Source organism: Neomonachus schauinslandi, chromosome 2 (genome assembly GCF_002201575.2).
Source record: "Neomonachus schauinslandi chromosome 2, ASM220157v2, whole genome shotgun sequence".
Classification (NCBI taxonomy): Eukaryota; Metazoa; Chordata; class Mammalia; order Carnivora; family Phocidae; genus Neomonachus; species Neomonachus schauinslandi.
The window spans coordinates 152,295,943-152,304,713 of NC_058404.1; positions in this window are offsets into that span (position 1 = coordinate 152,295,943).

An 8,771-nucleotide genomic window follows, 5' to 3' on the forward strand; every position below is an offset into this window, starting at 1 on the left:
TTGACTGGATATTCTATATTAATTAAAATACTAACATTTCACCTATTAAATTGTCAATACTTTAATACATGTGCTAGAAATGGGTAATGATTTTGTTGTTGAGATATAAGTAGTAAGATCCTATCTCTCAAACCAATGAGTAACAATTATGAGACACTTAAACATTTTCTTATAATTATGTAAATCTAATGATATGTAACAAACTCAGATACAGGTAACATTTTCATCAGTGATTTGGGTCTGATTTTGAAAATATTCACGAGAAGATGCTACGAGACAAACATAGAACACCAGTTTTCATTTTTTTTAAATTTTTCTCTAGAGAGAAGGGTATTTGGTGTCATGTAATTCAATAATTAGTAATATAAAATGTAAGTAGTGCTTCATAATATTCATAATAATATAAAAACAGAGTATCTATAGTACCTATAAGTACCTATAACTTTCCCATTGAGAGAAAAACCTCTGACATGTATGCTAGTGGCTGAAACCAAGACAATTTCCTCAAAATGATAAATTTGACTTCCATATGAAACATCTTCTAACAAAAAGCACATATATTATGATGGGAAGGGTATGGTTGATTTTTATCTACTTTATACATTCTATGTCTTTAAAACTTAAGTCAAAGCAGGGATTACAAGAAAGATCTTGAGACAGTATTGAGGAGTCATTAAAATAAGGAAAGATTGTGCAGCCTTGACATTCCTAAGTAATGATGCAGGCAGGTTGGGTCTAAGGACCCAGGGTGTCCTGCAGGACCAGCAAAGAGGGTCCTTGGCTTTGTGTAGGATGGGAATCAAATGGCAGCCAGCAGACAGTGAGAGCAGAGTTTACCAAAGATATAGAGAGAGCAGATACAGACAGAGTATCTGGGAGACTCAGAAAGGAAAGTAGCATGAGTCCCCTCTTTTTGCTTGGGGTCTGGGGTTTTTATTGACAACTGTGGTCTGGTGCACATGTCGTCTCAGGCATTCAGGAACTGATCAGAAGAAGGACAAGGTCCAGGTCTCCACCATAAATCGCTCATTTTTGGGAGGCAAGGGTCTTGGTGTCGAGATGTCTAGCATCAGTGGTCTGGAATATGCACATGATGACCTTACCTGGTCGTTCTCCAGGTATTATCTATTGTGCTGGAAGACTCCAAAGACACCATTAACTCTGTGTTCCTTATAAGGAGGACATACATTTAAGCATATGTAGGATGGAGGTGCAGGTTCTAACAAGAATGGAAGCTGGAAAAAAGCAAAGGAAAAAACCCCAGCTTTTTCTTTCACGGGGTCCCTTTGGTTTCCCTGTCTCAATATGACCTTGGGCAGATTGCTTATCTCAGCAGAAGGTAATTGTAAAGATGAACTGGAATTAATACATGTGAAGTTCTTAAAAATTTAGTGGGCTCACTGTAAGTCCTATATAATTAATGCAACATGAGGCACAGGTTTAATAGAGTCCCATTTTATTTGGATCAATTTAAGATGAACAAATAACAATATTTGCCCCACAAACATAGAAAGGAAAGAATCAAATATTGATGGTGGTTAAGTGACTGAATGCTGTTCAGTGACTGCAAGATTGATCAGTGACCTCAGAAAACTAGTACAGAGCAAGATAGTAAACATCAGATTTATCAGTCTCAGCCTACTGCTTTTTGATTTTAGAAGTATCAGCCCTAAATTAACAGCATTTCCACTCAAGTGAGTGTATTTTCCTGTAAAATTACACACATATTAAGCAATCACATTACATTTTTACTTATTAGGTAAAAAGTCATTAACAGTACTAAAGTAATTCTGTTTGCAAGTGAAGTTTTGAATCTGATTTTGGTTCAATAAAACATATTTGGGTATAATCACAACACATTATAATTCAAAAATATGTATGTAAACATCTGATTTTGACTGGAATATAAATGACTTCTTTGTGTTGTGAAGTGCCATGCTAATGAGCTCTCAGCTAGCAGAAATCTAAAACTTGTTCAAATATTACATTAGCTGAAGTTAAGCTTAAGCAATAGTAGTCCGGAGTTTGGAAATAAAAGGTGTTATATTTTGTATTTATTAATAAAAAAAGTGGTAGAAAAATCTGTAACAATTGAAAAATGTAAATCAGCAGCTCTTTCTCACATTTAACAACTTGTTTTAGCATAAGCAACATAGTCTAAATATTTGGATTCTCAGTTAAATATCAAAAGACTTTTCCAAGTTTTGAATGAGCTTCGTATTTGGTTAATACCTTTAAATAAATGTCAACTCTAATAACACATTATTTCATTGCTTTTTAATACATATAGTATCAAATGATAGCAATTTTTCTCCAATTCAGTTCATCATTGGAAGCTCTTGATACAGAAGACATTTCTAACAAATCTTAAAACAGACATTAGTCTAAATAACTCTTCAATTTACCAACATTGTCACCAAATCACAAAAAGCAATGAAATACATCTGCTAGACACTTACTGTAGTCAATTAATGAATTGGTAAATAAAGATATTAAAATAATTTAACCCCAAAATTTCATGTAGCTATCAGCACATACAATACGATCTTAATTGCTGAAGGTTACTGTAAATTAGCCCAATAGAATTTCAATGATGTGATCTAACTAATTCATTTTCTTTTTTTTTCCTCTGAGTCAACCAATGATTATGTTTTGCTGCCAAATAATTGCAACACATATTACTTGCAACTTTGAGAGTTTATTAAAAAAAATCTGTTTCTTCATCTAAAACAACTCTAAATACATATATAAATATGTAATAATATACCATGCAATTATTTGTATTTTATTTTAATAAACACAATGATCTAGGTAATTTGTTTACTAAAAAAATATATATAAAGTTAACTATAAAAATATAAGAGTTGATAAGAAATATATTAGAATCACCAAACTTTATATCTTGGAAAATAAGAGTGCAAGTGGTAGCTGAGAAAGAAAAAAAAAAAGTTCTCTCTCTTTCTATATATATATATTAGATAGTAGAGAGTAAAAGAATAACAGAGATCAGAGAAACTAGCATAGTGATTTTAACTTGAGCAGATTTATCCAAATATGAGTGATTCAATGCCAGCAAAAAGAAGCCCCAGGGCACTGGACAAGTTTTGTATTCAATAGTCACATGAGAGAAACAGGAAAATAGAGGAAAGCAAGACTGAAAAATTGGAGCAAATTGTATAAAGCCTGTCAGTCTAGAGGGAGAGAGTGGGTATTTTCCAAATGTTGGTTATAGGTAATCAAATAACCTCAGTTCACAAGGGAAACTTTTATATTTAAACAGTTTTTAAACAGAAAACAAAGGCACGTCCAGTTGCCGCCATCAATGGAGATCCAAAAATATTGGAACTCCATTATAATCACTGAGATCTCATTGTTTAAAAATGGTATTGCATCAAAATCTTTATTGTCTCAAGTCCTCAAACTCAACTCATTTTCACTTGATTCCCACCAAGCTTCCTGAAGTAACTTTACCCAAGTTCATTTGAATGGTGCAGGATAAGATAAAGCTACCAGTCTGCAGGGCAAATGACAACAGCAAAACAGAGCATTCATCTGACCAAGTGAATTTGGAGTATACCCAGTCTTTGGTACCTTAGAAGACAAATCTCAGTGGTGCAGTAGCATTAATAGAATACTGAGTCTCCGTGAACGAAGTAAAAATTGTATAAATCAATGATTCAAATCAGTTGATATGTGCAAGCTGCTCTGGGTGTTGCTGATACAGTGGTGAACACAAAAGAGGCCCAGTCCCTGTTTCATCACACTTATATAATAAGGGGAGGAAAGAAATGAAATCAACAAATAAGTAGATAACATAGGGTAAGTGCTCCAGAGGAAAAATAAAACATTCAAGATAAAGGGTTTCACAAGAAAAAGAAGCCTCTCTTTTACACAGAGTGGTCTAAGATATACTCGTGAGAAAAGTGAGACCTTATTAGGGATTTAAGAGAAGGGAGTCGTATGCTATGCAGCCAGATGTGACAAGGGAAGAGCGTTCCAGTCGGAAGGCAAACCAGGTATGCATTCCTGACATGGAGCCCCCTAAGCATCTTTGAAAAGGAGCAAGAGATGAGTGAGACTGGAGGAGAGTTTGGTTTTTCTTCAAAAACAAATCTATTAGGCAGTTATGGTGTGGGATTTCTCCTCTATTGAAGCACAGAGCAGGTACAGGATCATTTGGCACCTTCTGAACATTCACTGTGGTTGAATCTTGTCACATTTTCCTGGAAACCTTGCCACTGCCATGAAAGTTATTTGAACTGTGAAATCAGTACAAATAGTGAGTAGCTCTAAGGATCATTAGGAAAACTATGGATTTTCCATAAGATAGATTAATCATAAGTAAATTCTGTTTTGGAAGTGTGGTCTTTTGAAACAAAGATAATTATCATTTTGACTCGCTACAAACTAAGTTCAGGCAAACGGTATTTGAGATCTAATTATATGGATTATCTTTATTATTCGGATAGCTTTATTTTCTAAAGGACCCAGTGGAGGGAGGGCTATATAATTTAAAAAATCAGATGTCTGTAAATGTTAAAAATGTAGTGAAATATGTCCAATTTAATCTAGCTTATTGTTATCTAAATGTAGTCTAATTTGTTATATTTGCTGAATTGATTTTGCAGTTATTATAACATTTGACTTCTGTATAATTAAGCAGCAAGAACATTGGACTGAGAGATAAGTGACATAGATTCAAGAGCAAGTCTGCTATTAAGTTGCTGTAGCCATGCTGTAAATACTCTTTAAGCCACTATTTCTTCATTCATATAAAAAAGGAATACCTGTTACCTGGCTCCTTACAGAGTTATTTTGAAGAACAGAGGGAATAATGTATGAAAGTGTTCTTTGAAAATTATAAAGCACTGTTCAAATGAAAGCTATTATTATACTAACAAATAGATGATTTAATACTGACATTTCTGTGTGATGATAGGAAGCCACTCTGTAAAGGAAATAAACCACTATGTCATTCCACTAGTACAGCATTATTAAATTATCATTATTTTTAAGAGAAATGAAATAATTTCTTTTTATAATAATATCATATTGTCAATTTAAATTCTGTATGCTACTAGTTTTAATGAATAGATTATCCACATTATGATGCCCAATATCTCATGGCTTTGTGAGAAAAGGAATGTAGTCACATAATTGTAAAGTTATATGTTTAGGTTTAACAGATACTCTGTGCCTAGTAAGAAAAGGCCAAAAAGCAAGATTTTTCTTTGCCACTTCAGAAATCTACTGTGCTAAAAGAACATGAAGTAAATTCATAAAAATAAGCAGATAAATTTGCTGGCTTCTACAGTTCAGGCAAGTTCAGGAGTTAAGAGATACCAACCACTATAATGGTTATTACCCAAATAAGTTGTGAAAATCAGTTAATAAAATCTACTTAAACTCATTATATATTATATTATATAGCATATATATAATGGAATATTATTCAGCCTTTAAAAAGAAGGAAATACTGCAATCATGCAGATATCAACAACATGGACAAATCTACAGTATGTTATGCTAACTGAAATGAGCTTATCACAAAAAATGATTACTGCAGTTCTACTTATATGAGGTATCTAAAATAGTAAAACTCATAGAAGCAGGGGTAAAATGATGGTTGTCTGTGGGGAGGAGAAAATGGGGAGTTGTTCAACAGATACAAAATTTCAGTTATGCAAGACAGGTAAGTTTTAGAGATCTAACGTACAAATGCGATACCTACAGTTGACAATATTACATTGTTTACGTAAATATTTGTTAAGAGCGTAATTTCATGTTCAATTTTCTTACCACAATCTAAAATATACATACACATTTATCTGTTATTATAAATGTGCTATTAAAGATAACTATATTGATTTATTCTTAAGGGATTGTGTTTTCCTGTTATCATCATGCTTTGTCACTGATTCACCAAGCTATCACTTATAGTAAACATATATGGCTCAGTTTTCCAAGTAAATAATTTTGTAGTTAAATGAAACTTCTATTCAAATCAGTTGATAGGTATATATGTGTAAAATCAAACTGTTTTGATTATGGTAGCAGAAAAGGAAATTGATTAATTTTGTTTTTCTTTTTATAATATTGGGAAATGGTACAGATATGATCTTCACAGAAAAATATGTGTTGGTTTTTGGAATTATTGGACAAATCTCTTTACTGTACTTGAAAGATTCAGAGATGAAGGGGCGCCTGGGTGGCTCAGTTGGTTAAGCGACTGCCTTCGGCTCAGGTCATGATCCTGGAGTCCCGGGATCGAGTCCCGCATCGGGCTCCCTGCTCGGCGGGGAGTCTGCTTCTCCCTCTGACCCTCCCCCCTCTCATGCTCTCTCTGTCTCATTCTCTCTCTCAAATAAATAAATAAAATCTTTAAAAAAAAAAAAAAGAAAGATTCAGAGATGAATAACATACATTTACTCCCACACTGGAGATTTAGGCAATGCAAAAAGAGAAGAGAGACAAGTTTAACCTCATCCATCTCCGAAGTGATTCATATTTTTAAGTGTATACAGGACACACATAATAGTATCTGTGGAAATTCTTGAATAGAGTCTAAATAATACTTCCTATAGATATTATCTTGGGACATATATAATATAAAGATTAGCTTGGGCATGTCCCAACAACAACAAAAAAATCTCCAGGTGGTTTGCATATTTTAGGCCACCTTTTTCCTTTTGTCTGTGACCCAACTATTGGTCCTTAAACACCAGTAAATAAGCAAAACAACAAGGATGACAACAACAAATCCTGCTCATCCTTTGCTCCTTTATGCTATTTTCCACTTCACCTTACGTTGTATCATTGCCATTTAATCTGAGGCTGTCAGGAAAATTTCTTGATGTCAAGGTAAATATGTAAGAAAGACAGTATTGTTTTACATGTTTGGAGAAATTTAAGTACTTTAAAAACTCCTGTCAGAGTTGTGAGATAGAGCCCCACACCAGGCTCCATCCTGGGCAGAGAGCCTGCTTAAGAGTCTTTCCCTCTGGTCCCCTGCACGCCCCCCCCCGCCCCCATCGTGCTTGTGCATGCTCTCTAATAAAAAAAAAAAAATTCTAAAATTAATAATGTTATGACTAGACATATATCTTCAAATATTGGTATATATTAATGAGTTATATATCTATAAGTAAACTTTCAATTTGCAAGCAAAATATTCACAATCTCTAAATTTTCCATATTGGAAAGAGACTATTACACTTATAAATAATAAGATGAATATAATAGAGAAACAGAATTAAAACTTTAGTACTATAGCAGTTACCTTAGCTAAAATATGTTGGAGTTAGAAACAGATTATTTAATGTCACCATGTTAAGAATATGAATATACCTTTTACACACACATACACACACAACCCATACATATGTATTTTCTTTTCTTTTTTTTTTTAAAGATTTTATTTATTTGTTAGAGAGAGAGCACAAACAGGGGGAGCAGCAGGCAGAGGGAGAAGCAGGCTCCCCGCTAAGCAAGAAGCCCAATGTGGGACTCGATCCCAGGACCCTGGAATCATGACTTGAGTCAAAGGCAGATGCTTAACCAACTGAGGCACCCAGGCGTCCCAACATATGTATTTTCAGTTGATAAGTTAGTGTACTCTGCCCAGAAGTATAAGACCAAAGGGAAAGTTGTATGTAGTCAAAGAAAAAGAGTTATAACATGTAATTTAAGGTATCAGAAAGCCAGATGGCAGGAATTTCCAGCAACTATAATTCTCACCCTGTTTCTTCCCTGCAGGGCTAAAAAATACCACATATGTGGTAAATTGCCCAGAAAGAAAACCAAGACTAACTCGAATAGAATTCTTTTTTTTTTTTTTTAAAGATTTTATTTATTTGACAGGGAGAGACACAGCAAGAGAGGGAACACAAGCAGGGGGAGTGGGAGAGGGAGAAGCAGGCTTCCCGCAGAGCAAGGAGCCCGATGCAGGGCTCGATCCCAGGACCAAAGGCAGATGCTTAACAACTGAGCCACCCAGGCACCCCTAGAATTCTCTAATAGATTCACAACCTACCTACTTCTTTTTCTCCAACTTTAACTACTAAGAATTTGACTGCTATTGTTATGGGGATCTTCCAAGTTCAAATATAATAATAACTGAAATAGTCTTTCATTCAGGAGAAGACATAAGATTAAATAATAAATTGATGATAACTAAAGATATTTAAATAAAAATATGTACAATTTAATTTTACAATATATATTATATATACATATATATACAGCAAAGCTGAATTTCTGTAAGTGATAAAAATAGAAATATTTGGTAACATTTAATGAGTAAATGCTATGCAAAAGTATTACCTTAAAGAAAAATAAAGTGCTTTCCTTAATATTTGGAATAAAGTAAGCACTCAACAATATTTAGGTAACATTATGCCCCTGTTTTCCAACTGTGGCAGAAAGTGCTTTACTCACGGGAGTTCAGCTCCATTTTATGTGCCTATCTCTCACCTTCTGACTTCTTTGCTTCTAATGCCCCCAATCTGATTCTTTCTCCAGAGGACTACACTTAGACCAGGGGCATTCCTCTTACCAAGTGCTGTGAGTTTACATCACTAGTGATATAGCCAGTCACTAATTGGTAGACAGGGTAGGAAAGCCCAGCTCCCTTTCCTTCAAGTGAGACTAACTCTGAGGTCTAGTGCACATTACAGAGTTCCCTGTGACACTCTGAGTTTCAATCCTTGCCTCAAAATACATCCTTACAAGGCTTCTTCCCCTTTCCTGTTTTGGTTACCCAATTCCCTCAC